The sequence below is a fragment of the Puma concolor genome, chromosome E4 (assembly GCF_028749965.1).
Source record: "Puma concolor isolate L17-30 chromosome E4, mPumCon1.1.hap2, whole genome shotgun sequence".
In the NCBI taxonomy this organism is placed as follows: Eukaryota; Metazoa; Chordata; class Mammalia; order Carnivora; family Felidae; genus Puma; species Puma concolor.
In genome coordinates, this window is record NC_141683.1 from 65,335,742 (window position 1) to 65,353,939 (window position 18,198).

At 45.6% G+C, this 18,198-nt stretch overlaps 1 long non-coding RNA gene across 1 annotated transcript; it reads left to right on the top strand.

The window, feature by feature from the left end:
• Positions 1-3,519: 3,519 nt before the first annotated feature.
• LOC147572745 (uncharacterized) lies at positions 3,520-7,104 on the top strand. Its single transcript, XR_015246181.1, has 2 exons — positions 3,520-3,722; positions 5,213-7,104. It is a non-coding gene; the product is annotated as an uncharacterized LOC147572745 (long non-coding RNA).
• The last annotated feature ends 11,094 nt before the right edge of the window (positions 7,105-18,198 follow it).

The following is an 18,198-nucleotide window of genomic DNA, read 5'->3' on the forward strand; positions in this document are numbered from 1 at the left end:
AGAGCCGCCGGACAATCAGTCATGGCCAAGCTTGAAGAGCTATGTGACACAAAGCAAGGCGACGTGCGTAAAGATCGCCCACATTTTAGAAGAAGAGTGTGGGTAAGACAGAAGCAGCATCACACGGACCACCCGCTGTCCTCTCCCTTCGGTCTGATGCAACTGAAGACAGAGAGGTTAAACAGAATCAATAGTCATCCGACAGCATGTCACGTCGAGAAAACCAGCCAACAACCCGTTTTGAAGACGTCCTCGTCAGTGAGGAGGAAGCTCGTCTTCGCCGGATATTCCTGGTGGGTCAGTTTGTGTTCCCTGGACCATGAGTTCGCACTGCATGTGCTTACGATCAACAGATTCCAGAAGCAACCTTTCTGCACTATTTGAAGTTTTCTTTTTTTTTTAATTTTTTTAATGGTTATTCGTTTTTGAGAGAGAGAGCGTGCGCGCGAGTGGGGGAAGGGCAGAGAGAGAGAGAGAGAGAGAGAGGCCCAGAATCCGAAGCAGGCTCCAGGCTCTGAGCTGTCGGCACAGAGCCTAGCACGGGGCTTGAACTCACGGACCGTGAGATCATGACCTGAGCCGAAGTCGGACGCTCAACCGACTGAGCCACCCAGGCGCCCCTGAAGTTTCCTTTTCATTCAAAGATTCATTGGTTGATGAAAGGTAAGCAAAGAAAGAAAAGGAAAGGAAAAGAAAAAAGAAAAGGAAACCCAAAAATCAGTGTTACTGCTTCTGAAGGAATGACAAAAGTCATGCTGTTTGCAGGAATGAAAATGCAGAATTTTATAGAATCTGGGATTCCTGTAATGCTGTATTCTTGAAATATTTCAAAGCCCAGTCTGAGCATCTATATTTAAACCTTAAAAGGCAGGTCATTCAAACCCTCCAGGATAAGGGAAAGAAGGCAAAAGAATAGATGTGTCCCAAAAGGCTGTAGGGACGAACACTTTCTTCATTATATTTCATCTAAAAGTAGACATCTTCAGGCCACTAGTATATTGTTAGTCTTTTCTTGCCGGCGAAAGGGCCATCTGTCTTTGAAAACCGATACAAGGTCTATTTGTATGTATGGTACTCGTGAGCGGGGTAAAAGCCATACGAAAGGCGACCTGCGACATCAGGTTTCTATGCCTCGAAGCAGGAAGACCGATTCACCAAGGTGTTATCTGGTCCAACTGTTGGGTCAGTGAAGTTTTATTATTATACAACGTCTGTCGCATATTTTTCATCCCTCGTGTAGCCCTCACAGTGTCTAATGACGATTTCAATTTGTATTAAACAACCGAGTATGGAATGTCTGTCTTGTGCCAAACACAGTGGAAGGTGCTGGGATGCCAGAGTAAGAAAGATCCGTTTGCTGGCCTGACGTTACTCCTATCTAGCAGGGAAGCGCATAGCCAACTATAATGCAATAGAACGCGTGCTCGATGCAGAGGTGCACAGCCTGGTACTTAATCCCAGTTAAGGTTACCTCATTTCACCAGTTCTAAGGCACACCTTACATCTCTGCCGTCGGGAGGCATCTTACAATTCGTGGCGTCTTGCAATTATTATCGGCGGCTTTGTTTGTTTGCTTTTCTTCAATGACAGCGAAACAACGGAACATCTTACAATCAATGGCACCCTCAACTGGTGGTGTCTTAAGTTTTTGTTTACTTATTTTGAGAGAGAGAGTGCGCAGGGGAGGGGCAGAGAGGAAGGGAAAGAGAGAACCCCAAGCAGGCTCTGCACTGCCAGCGCGGAGCCTGATGCAGGGGTTGAACTCATGAACCTCGAGATCATGACCTGAGTCGAAATCAAGAGTCAGACCACCCAGGTGCCCCTACATTGGTTGTGTGTTAGGGTCACATAGAAATGAGAGAGACGCTTAAGCTGGGTCTCTGAAGAATGAGTAGGATTTTTTGCTAGGTGGAAAAGCAATGCACGACAGTGGAAAAGCAACGCGTGACGGCAAAATCCACTGACTGTAAGCTTTTGAGTCAGGAGACCTGAGTCCTAACTTCAGAGACCCTGGGCCATTTCATAAGTAACAGCTGACCCTCATTTAGCGAGCGCTGTGTGTCTGGCAATGTTCCACGGGTTTTAAATAAGTGGACTTCTTTAGTTCCCAAAACAAGCCTGGCAGATAAGACGCTATTATTATCTCCTTTTAAAAAATGAGGAACCTGTAGAAGTTAAATAAATTGCTCATAATTACACAGCAAAATAAGCAGCGAATTAAAACCCAGGAGACTGGCTACAGCTGTCCATCACTGACACAAAGGTCTCAAATGAGTTTTTGCCGGAATGTTGCACAAAGGTTCCTTATTATCTAACGCGAGGAAGAGGGCTTTTCAGGTGAAGGGGACACTAGTAGCAGAAGCCACAAGATTTTAAAGCGTTTAGGAATTCCTTTCGGCTGCAGATCTGGGGCGGGGAAGAGGGCGGAGGCAGGCAGGCTGGGGGCTGCAATATCACCAGACAGGAAGCTAGAAGGTTATACTGATGTCAGAGTACAAAGTGCTTCATTGAGCTCTCGTCTCTTGGACTTCATCTCTAGACCACACAGCACTGGTAAATACTTTGGAGCGGGGGGGGGGGGGGGGGTGACTCAATCATGGCTGTGACTTAGGAAGATGACAGCCAGGAGTGGGAAGGCGCATTCGGGTGGAGCATGACGAAGGGCAGGGGCCCATCGGGTGGCTGACCGCTTGGTGCAGGGACACAGCAGAGGCCTGTGGGTGGTAGTCATGGGCGGGCCCAGCAGAGGTGGCCGGAGACACATTTCGGAAGGAGATCCGAGCCCCGTCCCACAAAGGCAAGGGTAGCTCTCCTCAGATAGTCACGGAGGGCGGGTCAACCAGCCACCCCGGGGCTGCAGGACAGGGGTTTGGAATCCATGTACTTCCGGGTAAACCTGGCTTGTTTACCAGGATGTTTTGGGTTTTTTTAACTTAAAATTTTTTTTTTGCTTTAATGTTTATTTGTTTATTTATCTATTTATTAAAATTTTTTCTTGGGGCGCCTGGGTGGCTCAGTCGGTTGAGTGTCCAACTTCAGCTCAGGTCAGGATCTTGCAGTTGGTGAGTTCAGGCCCCGCGTCGGGCTCTGTGCTGGCAGCTCGGAGCCCGGAGCCTGCTTTGGAGTCTGCGTCTCCCTCTCTCTCTGCCCCTTCCCCGCTCACGTTCTGTCTCTCAAACATGAATAAACATTAAAAAAAATTTAAAAGAAAAATTGTTTTTCTTTAACATTTACTCATGTTTGAGAGACAAAGCGAGAGCAGGGGAAGGCAGAGAAAGAGAGGGAGACACAGAGTCCAAAGCAGGCTCCGGGCTCCGAGCTGTCAGCGCAGAGCCCGACGTGGGGCTCAAACTCACGGACAGTGAGATCCTGACCTGAGCCGAAGTCGGATGCCCAACCAACTGAGCCACCCAGGCGCCACTCTACAGAGACTGTTGAAAGTTTGGTTTTGGTTTCGTTTGGTTCTTAATCCGACACACAGAACGTTGCTTTATTCATGACCGTATGTTGCCTCGCGCCTTTCACAAGCCGGTGACAGTGCTCACCGTGAGCTCGTGGCTAGAGGCGGCCTGGAAGTGAGGAGAGGCTTGGCCTGAGTCAGGCACAGAGACCTCAATTTCCAGAGGAGTCTGGTGGGAAGAGAGTCCACTGATGGTCAAGGGTAATCGCGTGTCCGCTGTGCCCAGAATGCTAGAGAAGGGACCTACGCACTGAGGAACAAGGTCAGCTTCTTCGTCGGCCGACGGGTCGGAAAGGGACCACCGGGAAAACTAGTGTAAGTAGCACATCAACCAATGGGATGAAAAAACGAACACTGCGGTGCAGACTGGACGTAGGGAAGCAGCCGCGTCTGCCGCGTGTGGCCCCCATATGTGCGCCCTGGCCTATGCTGCACGGAGCTTGAGTGGCCTTAATGGAAGCGCTGGATATCCCAGGTGTGTTTGGCCTAGTTCTCATATTCCGAAAACACGGTGGCCAAAAAGAAGGAAAAAGACAGTGTCACTCAGAAGCTCGGAATTTGGGGGGCACCTGGGTGGCTCAGTCAAGTGTCCAACTTCGGCTCAGGTTATGATCTCACGGATCGCGGGTTCGAGCCCCGCGTCGGGCTCTGTGCCGACCGCTCGGAGCCTGGAGCCGGCTTCGGATTCTGTGTCTCCCTCTCTCTCTGCCCCTGCCCTGCTCGTGCTCCGTCTCTCTCTCTGTCTCTCAAAAATAAATAAACATTGAAAAAAAATGTATTGAAAAAAAAAGAAGCTCTGAATTTGCGAAGGTCTCTCTACAGCCCTGTGATTCCATTCTGCCTCTCCAGGCGCCATGGCTGTTCCCTCACAGAGAGCTCTTCCTCCACCGTATGACCCCATGGGCAATGGGATGGCGTCCTTCTGTGTGGACCTGACGCGCTAATCCCTGGGATTGCCCCCATAAACCTAACAGAAGTTCCAGAGATGCCCCATCAGTGATGTGGCATTTGCCACCATGGGAAGGGTCCCGGCCAGGCCAGGCAAGACCAGGACTCCAGGTAGCACTGGGCAGACTCCCAGGAAGGGAACTGACCCATCAACGCCCCAGGAAGCTGGGGCAGGCGGGTTCCCTCCCTCCACCCCACATCGTAATATTCCAGGTAGTTCTAAGGGCTTCCAGAAGCTGCTGGAGCAGAGTGGAGGGAGGGCCTGGCGTTTTTGGGGGAGGTTGGTTTGCTTTGAGTCAGAGCCATCCAATGGGAATAATAGCACAGACCACGCAGGTGATTAACAAAAATTTAGCAGCCCCGTTATAAAAAGTGAAAAGAAACAGGTGAAAATATTACGTGGAATATTACATCTCGGCATGTAATCAATGTAAATGTGTATTAACGAGGTATTTTACACGGTTCCTTTGTATTAGTCTTCAGATTCCAGGGTGTATTTTCTGCTCACACCTCAGTTTGGAACGGCCACATTTGAAATGTTCAATGGCCACGTGTGGACATGCACAGGTCTAGACACCTACACTTGGGGCAGCCAGAGTAAAGCACCAGAAGCGTTTGTTTTGTCTGGTTTCCCAGGACCAGGGGCCAGACTCTTCTCTTCCCCATGTCTCACTCAGCTTAGGGGGTTTCTGTACTGAGGACGGGACTGCCTCCCTGTCCGGTGGTTCCCTTCCACTCAACATTTACCAAAGTCCGAAAACTTCCTTGAGAGACTGAGTGCGATTTTGTTTTTTCCTTTTCCAGATTTAGGACATCCAGGCCCTTCAGCACGGAGGGCGAAGTAGGGGCCCTCTTGCTCTGGTCTGAGGCTGGTACTGGAGTGCGGTAACATTATTTCAACTCCTGGATCAAGCAAAGCCAAAATCCAGCTCTACCTATAGACATTTGAGTTACGTGTGTCCTCTCTTCTGCTTGAGGCTGTTTATGAAGCGTTCTCTGTCGAGCACAACTGAAAGATTCCTAGCTGATATAAGGTTAACACTTCCTTTCAAGTATCTGGAGCTGAATAATCCTCAAGGGACCCGTCAATGCCTCTCTGTTCTTGGGGCTGTGCAAACAAGTTACTTTCCAAAATGTCGACTGTCTTACGGGTTTCTCTAATTGTAGGTAAAGAGACAAGTTGGGCCACATCAGACAGGTGCTCCCAAGCTTGCTCAGCCTTTCAGGCAAACACATATGTTACTGACATTCTGATTTTCACAACATCCTTCGCTTTTTTCAGATGCATGGGAACCATAAAATAATTCCTCAGAAGCATAGGCAAAAAACCCAGAATCTTAGGAATATGAGAATTCCTGAACAGAAGGGCATATTACTATTTTTTTAAAGTTTATTTATTTTGAGAGAGAGAAAGAAAAGAGAGCAAGTGTCGGGGGGGGGGGCAGAGAGAGAGAGAGAGAGAGAGAGAGAGAGAGAGAGAATCCCAAGCAGGCTCCATGCTGTCGGCACACAGCACATGGAGCCCAACTTGGGGCTCGGTCCCATGAACTGTGAGATCATGACCTGAGCCACTATCAAGAGTTGGACCCTTCACCAACTTATACACTCAGGTGCCCCAGTATATTCGTATTATTTTTTTAATGGGATGTATCTATACACTAACAATGAACAGTCAAAAAAGGAAATGAAAAACAATCTATTTACAGTAGCCTCAAAAAGATTAAAATATTTAGGAATATCACAATGTTAAGATGTCAGTATTACCCAAAGCAATCTAGAGATTCAAATGCAAATCCCACTCAAAATCCTAATGACTTTTTTTTCCCAGAAATAGAGAAAATCCTAAAATTTGTATGGAATCCCAAGGGACTCTGAATAGTCCAAACAATTTTGAAAGAGAAGAACAAAATTTTGGAGGACTCAACTTCCTTATTTCAAAACATATTACAAAGCTACATAGTACACTTCAAAACAGTGCAGTACTGGCCTAAGGACAAACATAGAGGCCAACGGAATAGAACATAGAGCCCAGAAATAAACGCTTACGTATATGGTCAAATGGGGAAAGGACATTCTCTTCAACAACTGGTGTTGGGAAACTTTGGGTGTCCATCTAGGAAAGAATGAACTTGGAATCTTATTCTCCATACAGTAATTAAACCAAAATGGATTAAAGACCCCCAAACTAAACTCAAAGAAAGCATTTGGGAAAACTTGAAGAAGCTAGGTTTGGCAATGATTTCTTGGATGACACAAGCATAGGCCAACAATAGCGCAAATTAACAAATTAGATGACATCAGACTTAAAAATTTCTGTGCATTGGAGGACAAAATCAATGGAGTGAAAAAGGCAACCTACCGAATGGGAGAAAATACTTGCAAGTCATATATCAGATAAGGGGTTAATATTCAGAATATATGAAGGACTCCTACAACTCAACCACAAAAAAATGGAGTAATTCGATTTAAAAATGGGCAATGGCAGGGTGCCTGGGTGGCTCAGTCAGTTAAGCATCCCACTCTTGATTTTGTCTCATTTAGGTCACGATCTCACAGTTATTGAGATTGAGCCCCGTGTCGGGCTCTGCGCTGACAGCGAGTAACCTACTTGCGATTTTCTCTCTCCCTCTCTCTGCCCCCTTCCCTGCTTGTGTGCTCCCGCTCTCTGTCAAAATAAATAAAAAATGGGCAATAGGCTTGAATAGACATTTCTGCAAAGATGATATACAACTAGCCAACAAGTACATGAGAAGGTGGTCAACACCACTAATCGTCAGAGAGTTGTAAGTCAAAACCACAATGAGATACCAACTCTACTCACTGTAATGGCTACCATCAAAGAATTAGAAAATTGTAAGCGTTGGGGAATATGGAAAATTGGATCCCTGTGCAGTGTTGGTGGGTTGTGAACTGGTGCAACCAGCATGAAAGACAATACAACGGTTCTTTGAAAAATTACAAATAAAATGACCATATCCAGGAATCCCACTTCCACAAGCCTCAAAAGCAGGGTCTCAAAGAAGTATTTCCACCCCATGTTCATGGCAGCATTACTCGCAACGGCCAAGAGGCAGAAGCAACCCAAATGTCCACTAATGGATGAACGCACGAAATTAGCATATTATTTAGCCTGTAATGTAGGGGATTTAGCCTCAACGTAGGGGATATTACTTAGCCTTAAAAAGGAGGGAAATCCCGTCACATGCTATAAGATGGATAAACCTTGAGACATCATGCTAAGTGACATAAGCCAGTCACACAATGACAAGTACTCTATGACTCCACTTGTATGAGGTGTCAAAAGTAGTCACACCCATGGGAACAGAAAGTGGAATGGTGGTTTCCAGGGGCTGGAAGGGGAGATGGTGGGGGGCGGGGGTGAGGGGGGGTGGAGAAGAGCAGTTGTTTCACGATTATAGAGTTTCATTTCTACAAGGTGCAGAAGTTTGGGAGATCTGTTGCACAACAATGCGAACATAACACTACCGAACTGCACACTTAAAAATGGGTAAGATGGTAAATTTTTTAAAAAAGAGATGTAGTCTGGCTCTCTTCCTATCTTAATGCACCTATGGTTGGTTCATTAATACACATATTCTTTTTTTTTTCAATTTTTTTAGTTTATTTATTTATTCTGAGAGAGAGAGAGCGAGCATGAGTGGGGGAGGGGCAGAGAGAGAGGGGGAGAGAGAGAGAGAGAGAGAGAGAGAGAGAGAGAGAGAGAATCCTAAGCAGGCTCCGCACTGTCAGCTCAGAGCCCGATGCAGGCCTCAAACTCACCAACCATGAGATCATGACCTGACTGGAAACTTTTTTATATTTTTATCGTAAGTGTACTTAGAGGTACTTATAAGAAGACTTCCTATGTCCCAATTGGTTTGCTTGAACCAAACGCCAAGCAAGATGCACACATTACATCTGGTGGTTATAGCTCTTCAGTTTGTTTCGGTTAAGAGTGATCTCCTTCCTTCCTCCATGCCTCTTTTTTCAATGCTATTGACAGACGGAAGACGCTGGTCTAGTCCATCCGGTACAACGTCCCACATTTGGGATTTGCCTGTTGGCTTCCTTCTCCTGGCATTTAACTCCTTGTCCCATTGCCTCTCCTGCTCTCTCCCTCCTCCCCCCCCCCCCATTTCCTGTCAATGAAAGCTAGCTCTAGAAGCTTCATTAGATTCAGGTTCAATTTCTTTGGCGAGATTTCATATTAGGGTGGTATAGCCATTGGTAATTTAATAAAAGTTCCTACAAAATCAAGCAATGTTGGCATCTCTCCTAAAGACGCCCTGTCATGGGGCGTAAAAACTCCAAAGTCCAGCCACTAGCTTCAACCATTTTTTCTGCTCTTGCTTGTGTTGGCCAGCATTGATTGCCTATTTTTGTCATTGTCTGAAGCAGAGAAAACAACCCAAGGGCCTCCCTGACTATGGAACGTGTTGGGAATGAGTAGGTACATACCCTTCGGGTTCTTGGTTGCAAGCCACAGAAATGAACTCTGCCCACCTTATGAAAAAAAGTATTGCGTTAGGGGCACCTGGGTGGCTCAGTTGGTTAAGCGTCCAACTTCGGCTCAGGTCATGATCTCGCGGTTCGTGGGTTCGAGCCCCGTGTCGGGCTCTGTGCTGACAGCTCGGATCCTGGAGCCTGCTTCGGATTCTGGGTCTCCCTCTCTCTCTCTCTCTACCCCTCTCCTGCTCACGCTGTGTCTCTCTCTCAAAAATAAATAAACATTAAAAATTTTTTTAAAAAGTACTGCGTTAAAAGGGTATAGGATGGATTATAGAATCTGTAGGTAAGCCGAGAACCAGGCTCAGAAAAAGGATAGAAGTATGAGGAAGCTAAGCAGAAGCACCCATAACCAAGGTCACTCCATAGGATGCTGTTGGATGGGAGGCCTACCACCAGCATTCAGACGTTCCTGCCACCTTCTGTCCCTAGACCTTGCTCAATGGATGGTTCTCCACCATCTCTCTACCTTCGCGTCACTTGCTCAAGATTCAGAGTTCCGGGCGGGTGCAACTAATTTGCCATCTCGGCTCACACATCCACTTCCTGCTCTCAGAGTTTTGGAAGAGGGGGTATCTGGACGCTTCGGCATCTGTAGTGGAATCCCTGGTCTTCCCTTACCACTTACAAAATGGGAGATCAATCCTAATTGGAAACCGTGTAGCCAAAAACCCTAACAAATATCCATTGCCCAGAATGAATTGGATTACTGATGAGATCTGTTCAAAGGACAGGGGAATAGGAATCACACAGAGGAGAAGGAAGGTTTTCAAACATAACCGCAGTCAAGGGTTTCGGCCAAACAGCCACATCTGATGACCTGTGATGGTTGTCACCTTGTGGCATGCGGTCAGAATCACCTGGAGGGCTTGTTGAACCACGGAACGTGGGGCCCCACCTCCGCAGTTTCTGATTCCGTAGATCTGGGAAGGGGTCCAAAAGCTTTCTATTTCTGGCAGGATTGTGGACAATGCTGGTGCTGCTGGGCTTGAGTCTATACCCTGAAAACCACTAGGTTAGGTTCCAGATCAATAACTCTATGTTATGTTCTCACTCAGATGTGTGTAAGTGATAATCTGTGATTCAAGCTTCAGAAGGATTCTTCACATTGTGACTCTGTGGTCCAGCATTAGCCTATAAATCTGATTTCTTTCCCATACACTGTTCAGGTTCTCGAACTTGACTTCCCCGCATTATTTGTCTCGGGCCTAAAATCCCTGGTTCCATCACTATTCTTCATGTGTCATGGGCTTAATTCTTCTCAGCACCCTGGTCACCTTCCTGTGGATTCTTTTCAGATCCCTACTGTTCCTGTTAACGTGAGGGACCCAGAGTTTGAAACCTATTCCAGATGGAGTTTGACTACTGTAGGGCAAACACAAGAAATACCCTCCCTTACATTGTTCCCTAATTGTCTATTAATTTCCTTCACAAGCTGAATCATATGATTGGCCTCATTTTGATAGTTTTAGCCATGAAGGTACAAGCCAAACTTCCTTCCTTCCTTCCTTTTCCTTCCTTCCTTCCTTCCTTCCTTCCTTCCTTCCTTCCTTCCTTCCTCCCTTCTCTTCTCCCCTCCCCTCCTCTCCTCTCCCCCCTCCCCTCCCCTCCCCTCCCCTCCCCTCCTCTCCTCACTTCTCCTCTTCTCTTCCTTCCTTCCACACTTCTTAATGCCCATATCCTCTCATTGTAAAATTGATCATGGAAGTCTGAGTCTAGGATTTAACATTCATCCATATCAAATTTTATCGTTTGAGCCTTGACCTATCATATTTCCCTGTTATGATACTTTAATCTTAAATTACCAGGGCGCCTGGGTGGTTTAGTCGGTGAAGCGTCCGATTTCAGCTCAGGTCATGATCTTGAAGTTCATGGGTTCGAGCCCGGTGTCGGTCTCTGTGCTGACAGCTCGGAGCCTGGAGCCCGCTTCTGATTCTGTGTCTCCCTCTCTCTGCCCCTCCCCCGCTCATCTCTATCTCTTTCAAAAATAAACATTAAAAAAATTTAATCTGCAATTACCTGTTTGATATAATTATTGTGACTTGAAACTTTGTGACAGCTAAAGATATGATCAGCATAGTACAAATATTCATTCATTCATTTATTCAGTAGGTGTTTACACATTCTATTATATTACCGTCGCCACTCTCGTCCCAAGCATTAATAAGATGTTGATCAGAACAGGGCCAAGGATAGAGCTCTATTGCACATACTCCCTGGAATACATTGGCCGCTAATCCACCCTTTGAAGGTTACCGTGATTGTATCCATTATCACTTTCCCTAAATCTATTTCCACCTAGTTTCCCCGACGATAATTTGTTTACGAATGTGTCTTCAGGTTTCTGGCACATACCTTGACGAAATGAGATCCATGCGGCCAAGCAAGGAGACTTGGAGACCAGGAGATTCTGTGTTTCGAACGATGTTGTGGTCCATGACTTGGGTCGTTAGAGCGAAGTGTGCGCCCCAGGTTTGCGCTTACTACGATGAATCGTTGGCAGGGTGCTCGGTTCTCAGAGCCTCGGTTTCCTCATCTCAAAAACGGGAAACAAAGCCAAACTTGCAAGGTTGTTATGAGGATGAGATATCATATATTGAAAGCATCTAGTACGCACTACTCTTTTGAATGTGGTGTGTGAAAAAAATCATAGGGAGAGGGGCGCCTGGGTGGCGCAGTCGGTTAAGCGTCCGACTTCAGCCAGGTCACGATCTCACGGTCCGTGAGTTCGAGCCCCGCGTCAGGCTCTGGGCTGATGGCTCGGAGCCTGGAGCCTGTTTCCGATTCTGTGTCTCCCTCTCTCTCTGCCCCTCCCCCGTTCATGCTCTGTCTCTCTCTGTCCCAAAAATAAATAAATGTTGAAAAAAAAATAAAAAAATAAATAAAATCCAAAAAAAAAAAAAAAAAAAAATCATAGGGAGAGAAGGATTTCCAGGGAGGGGAAATCAGATTTTTTTCAAATCCTATCTAAATTCAGGAAAAGGGGGCTCCTGGGTGGCTCAGTTGGTTAAGCATCCTACTTCGGCTCAGGTCATGATCTCATGGTTTGTGAGTTCGAGCCCTGCGTCGGGCTCTGTGATGACAGCTCAGAGTCTGAAGCCTGCTTTGGAATCTGTGCCTCCCTTCCTCTCCGCCCCTCCCCTGCTCATGCTCCGTCTGTCTGTCTGTCTCTCTCTCTCTCTCACACAAATAAATAAATATTAAAAAATTTTTTTTTATCAGGAAAGCTTTGATTCAGGGATTTGTAAATCAGAGAATTAAGCAGCAGAGACAAAAATGATTATCAAATAATTTTTAAAATTTTACTATGATCTTTAACTTCAGTGAACTGGTTTCCTACTTCGTTAAAATATACAATACGGTCATGTGGCTATTTCTCTCATAATCTGTGGCAAGGTTTGAACCACTATCATTTCTGTATTACTATGCAGTAGAAGACCTTCCCAAGGCTCAGAGAGAAGAAGCAAATTTTATTTTCTCTGGGTTTCGCATGTAAAATAAGGACTTTGTATAGGATTTTGGAAGGATTATATGCCATGACATTTCCCTGGTTATTCTAAAAGGAAGGTAACAAGACATTAATTAAATAATACAAATATTTGCACGAGGCTTTGAAAAAGAACACAAACAAAAAAACCTGGTAACTATATCTAGAGAGGGGTTTTAGGCTGGTGGAAGGCAGGGAGAAGGGAGACTTTCTTTTCATTATACAGTCTTTGTGTACCTTTTGAATTTTGTACTGCAGGCATATATTACTGATTCAAAAAAATAGTTAATCCTTTGTAAGTAGTGGAAAAAGAATTTTAAATAACCTTATCCTTTTCACTGAAAGCTTCTTTTTGTAAAATCTCAAAGCTTGATAACAAAGAAACCAAACTAAATTCCCTGAAAAGTCCCATTAAAGTCTGATAATGTATATGAGTTAAACCAGCTAAATGAACCACATTAAAATAGATTTACTTTATAACTTCTAAACACTGCCTCCCAGCCATTCCAATTAACAATAAATTGTCTCTAAAAAGATGCCTGACCCATTTGCAAAAACTTTACTGAAAACATCGAATTTTTAAGTGCGGACAGTTTAAAAAAATTTTTTAATGTTTATTTTTGAGAGAGAAAGACAGACAGACAGAGTGTGAGCGAGGGAGGAGCAGAGAGGGAGACACAGAATCCAAAGCAGGTTCCGGGCTCTAAGCTGTCAGCACAGAGCCTGACACGGGGCTTGAACTCACGGACCTCAAGATCGATCACGACCTGGGCCGAAGTCTGAAGCTCAACCGACTGAGCCACCCAGGTGCCCCTAAACACAGACACTTTTAAAGTATAAGGAACAGGATAGTATGCTCAATTTAGATGTTGAAGTATCAAGATCTGTGTTTTCAAAATATTTTGGACAACTGTATAACTTTTTTATAGAAGACATGTTTATGGTTATATATTTGACTTTTGCTAACAAGATTGTATTCTCTGAACAGTCAACAATTTGCATAAATCCTGACTGCCTGTTTGAGGCAAATAAAATAAGAGTTTTACAAAGAAAATTGTGCACAAGAGGGAGAGATTAAAACCATCCCCGGGAATCTGGCTAGCTCAGCCAGTGGGGCATACAATTCTTGGTCTTGTGGTTGTGAGTTTAAGCCCCACATTGGGTGTAGAGGTTACTTAAAAATAACATCTTGGGGCGCCTGGGTGGCTCAGTCAGCTAAGCATCAGGCTTCGGCTCAGGTCACGATCTTGCGGTTTGTGGGTTCGAGCCCCGCGACGGGCTCTGTGCCGACAGCTCGGAGCCCGGAGCCTGCTTCAGATTCTGTGTCTCCTCTCTCTCTGCCCCCCCGCCTGCTCATGCTCTGTCTGTCAAAAATGAATAAATGTTAAGAATTAAAAAAAAATTAAATCCTAAAAAATCAACTATCTCCAAGGATGACTTAGATCATAGAGCTTTCTAACACAAAATGAGAGCCCTTCGGTTTGTAAAATTTCATGCAAAAATACTTGTTTAGAAAATGTTTCCGTCTTTAGGTATGAGCCAGCATCATGGAAATATTCTTTGCCTCGGCTACTGCTGTGATACAGACGCTCTGACAGAGCCCCGTATTAGCTGATTTGGCAAATGCCAGTAAAATGAAAACCCAAATCCTTGCGCTTAAGGAGTGAATAAATACCCAAGGATATAATAACTGCTTGAGAAAGTCCATAAAGACCTGCAAAGCACTAGGACCAAACAATCAAAATTACATCCTGCAAGTATTTCTTATAAGTACAGTGGCTAGTGTGAGAGGACTCATCATTTTTTCGGTTTGTTCAGATGACCAGAAGAAAATGCTTTGTTTCTTGAAATCGTCATATAAGAGAGTCTGCTTTTATTTTTATTTTATTTTTTTAAAGATTTTATTATTCTATGAAACATTTTTAACATTTGTTTATTTGTGAGAGAGAGAGAGAGAGAAAGAGACGGAGCATGAGCGGGGGAGGGGCAGAGAGAGAGGGAGACACAGAATCGGAAACAGGCTGCAGGCTCCGAGCCATCAGCCCAGAGCCTGACGCGGGGCTCGAACTCACAAACCGCGAGATCGTGACCTGGCTGAAGTCGGACGCTTAACCGACTGCGCCACCCAGGAGCCCCGTCTATTAAACATTTTTAACATGTGTTTATTTTTGAGAGAGAAAGAGAGAAAGAGACAGAGCATGAGCGGGGGAGGGGCAGAGAGCGAGGGAGACGCAGAATCCGAAGCAGGCCCCGGGCTCCAAGCTGTCGGCCCAGAGCCCGGCGCGGGGCTCGAACCCGCCAACCTTGAAATCACGCTCTGAGCCGGAGTCAGATGCTTAACCAACCGGGCCACCCTGGCGCCCCAAAGATTTTATTTTTAAGTAATCCCTACACCCAACGTGGGGCTCAAACTCACAACCCCGGGCTCAAGAGTCGCATGTTCCACCGACTCAGCCAGCCAGGCGCCCCCAAAGAGTTTGCTTTTAAACTAACAGAGATTTAATGCTGAGCAAACAGAGCAGAAGGAAAATCTTCCTCCTCGTTTACCTGGTGTAATGGTATTATCTCCCTTGTGAAGTTCCTGCCACCGTGATAGGTTCTCGGTACATGTGAGACCTCTTCCCTCCCTCCTGGTTAACCTCAGCAGCCGGGGTCTCCTAATTCCTCCCTCAAACTAGAGCGACTATGTCAGTGTCCCCAGTCCGCTAGCAGACCGCACAGGAGGCCACTCGTAAGGAGTCCCTTGAACAGCAGTAGGCAGGCAGACCAAGGCTGTTATCTCTGCTGTCGTCGAGGGGGAACTCAGGGTCGCAGGGTGTGACCTCAGACCGCCCAGAAAAGCTCCACGGGCGCTCGAGCCAGAGAGCACCCCGTCTCCCAGAGGACATGACAGGGATTCTGAAATCTTTGCCAAGCGGTTTTAACCCAGCGCCAGCGGGGTGTAGACGCGGGAGGCCAGGATTTCCCCTGTAGGTGTGGGTATATGTCACTGCTTCCTTATAAGCTGTCCCCAGACCACACAGGCTGGGACACATCCGCTCAAAGCTAATACTCTGTTAAACAGTTACCAGGACTCCTGAGGTTCCCAGCAGACGTCTGAGGACTCCCAGGGGCCAAAGGCCCCAACCGAAAGGTCTGGGGGTTGTTAAAATGCCAAGTGGGGTTGCTGTAGCACCTCCCAGCCACTCAGATTGCAACTGAGCCGCCCAGAGATCACTTAACTGATGTGTCTACCAAGCCCTTTGACCTTTTCCCTTCTAGGACAAGAAGAAACTCAGAATAATAAAGAACGATAACCACCTTTTACTGCGCGCTGCCGCCGTTTTGTGCCAGAAGCTATGGAGTGCCCGAGACACCACCACCGACCCGGTTTTTCTTCACAACAGCCTGCAGGGAAGTGGTGTTTTCTCATGTGGCAAATGACTCAGGCTAGAGAATTTGCCCCGGTTCCCACAGCTAACAAGTGGCAAAGATAGGACCGGAGCTCAGGACTGATCGGCATTAATACCCGTGCTCACCCTACTCGGTACGCAGCTTTATAAGGACACGTAGTGTTAACCATGTGCTTGGTAAGGCGAGGAGTCTCTAGCAACACAAGGATTTGTTTTTTGTTTTTTGTTTTTGAGTATTAAAGGCGAAAACATTTGAAAGCGCACAACCTGTTGCCCGTCATGCGGCAGGAACTCGGTTAATTTTTTTTCTTTTAATCGTTGTCTGGCATCCTGGAACGCGTGCAGTGCGGTGGGTAGGCACACAGTGGTCTTCTACAGGGCTTGATGGGTTCTAGGGACAACTATTATATATTTAAAAATAGCAGCACTCACATGCTTCCATAGTAAATCAGTTGGCCGCGTTAAAAATAGATTCTAAACATAGCAGGAGCAGAAATCCAATCTAATGCCACCAAGTCACCGAAAACCGTGACGGTGGTTCAACAGGAAAGGAGACCTTGCATCAGTTGATTATGCGTTTGTCTGAAACCGTCCACCTCCGTTTCAGATTCGGTCTATCCCTCCTCTACAGCAGAAAATACACACACGGGCACAGGTGCACGTACATACACCTATGCAAGGAAACGAAGATGACACGTTCCCATTTATTTCTCTATAGTTGTGTCATTTACAAACCTGTTCACGTTGAGGCTTTGGTACTTAACAACACATACTAGGTGAGCTACAACAGTATGCATTTCTATAAGATCTTTTTTTTAAGTTTATTTAATTTGAGAGAGAGAGTGGGGGAGGGGAAGAGAGAGAGAGAGGGAGCCAGAGAGAGGGAGAGAGGGTAGGGGCACACGTGGCCAGACTGGTCAATATCTAGAAAGGATGGGACACAGAAGCCACGGTCAAAACGATTCCCTCTGTGTCCAGCAAATTTACAGTGGCAGACATAGAAAGTTGGGTTACTACTCTGTCACTGTCATTTGAAACCCCGGGAGGTGGCATGCCAGATAAAAATTCCAATTGCTGTGCCAAGGACTCCTTCCCCAGAACCACAAATGGCTTTCAGGAAAAGGCTGGAGTTTTGGTTCTCCTGTACTATTATTATTATTTCCTTTTATTTTAAAATTTATTTTTAAAAAATATTTATTGTTGAGACAGAGCGAGAACATGAGCAGGGGAGGGGAGAGAGAGGGAGACCGAGGATCTGAAGCAGACTCCGGGCTCTGAGCTATCATCACAGAGCCCGATGCGGGGCTGGAATTCACGCATTGCGAGATCATGACCTGAGCCAAGTCAGAGGCTCAATCAACTGAGCCACCCAGGCGTCCTGCTTCAATTCTCCTTTAGTCCCTACTTGAGAAGTGTTTAGAGCACACAATTCATTTTCTTTTAGTTGCTAGAGTGTCCCAGCTGTGTGCCTGATTATTTAGGGAAGAAGCCACAAACCATGTGTCCCTAAGTCACATAATCTTATTTCATGAACGGCAAAAAGAGAATGACAGCTGGGTGTGTATTATAACTTGAAATAGAACGTCACATTGAGCAACCTGTACCATAAAAAATCAAATGTAAAGATACATTTGAGAGATGTGTTTTTTGGGGGGTACCATATAAAGAATGTAAAAAAATTTACAGAAGGACATATCATACTATTGCTTTGTGAATTAAGGAACAATAACCGTTTTCCTTAAAAGAAGTCTGAAAGAGGTTTATTTGTAAAACATGATGCAAAAAAGGAGAACTGGGGACAAAAACATAGGAGAGTGGCTAATACTATAGGTTTCGGAGTCAGACTACCTGAGTTCGTAACGCACTTTGGTCAACTTTAGGTCTTTGGGTAAGGAATCTCACTTCTCCAGGTCACGGTTCCTTAGAGTGTCAAGAGGGAATAATCATAGGTGTATACCTCATAGGGTCATTGTGAGGGTTAAAATCCTATATGTAATTTCAGGCTGAGCACATAGGACTTGCAATATTAGTTATTATTTTACAAAAAGTAACAGAGCAGATAGATATTACTAAGTAGTACCAAAGATAAGCCGATTACTACAATCAAGGACGGATTTTTTTTCCCCAAGAGCTAAAGGAAAAAAAAAAAAAGAAGATTTCACTTTTTGGCCTAAGAAGCGATAAACATTCATCAATAAAGACTATCCAAACTTAAATAGCAGACTATTGGATGAAACTGGGAATACAGGACATTGCCTGAAATAGCAGATATCTTCAGTGGCAAGATTTTCACACCACAGAAACAGTTATTCAAATGAGATGCCTCCTGCCAGCTCTCTGAAGGGGCTACGGGCTACAGCACTGTCATGTAACTCCTGGTGGAGAAAAAAATTCTCTGCATTCTG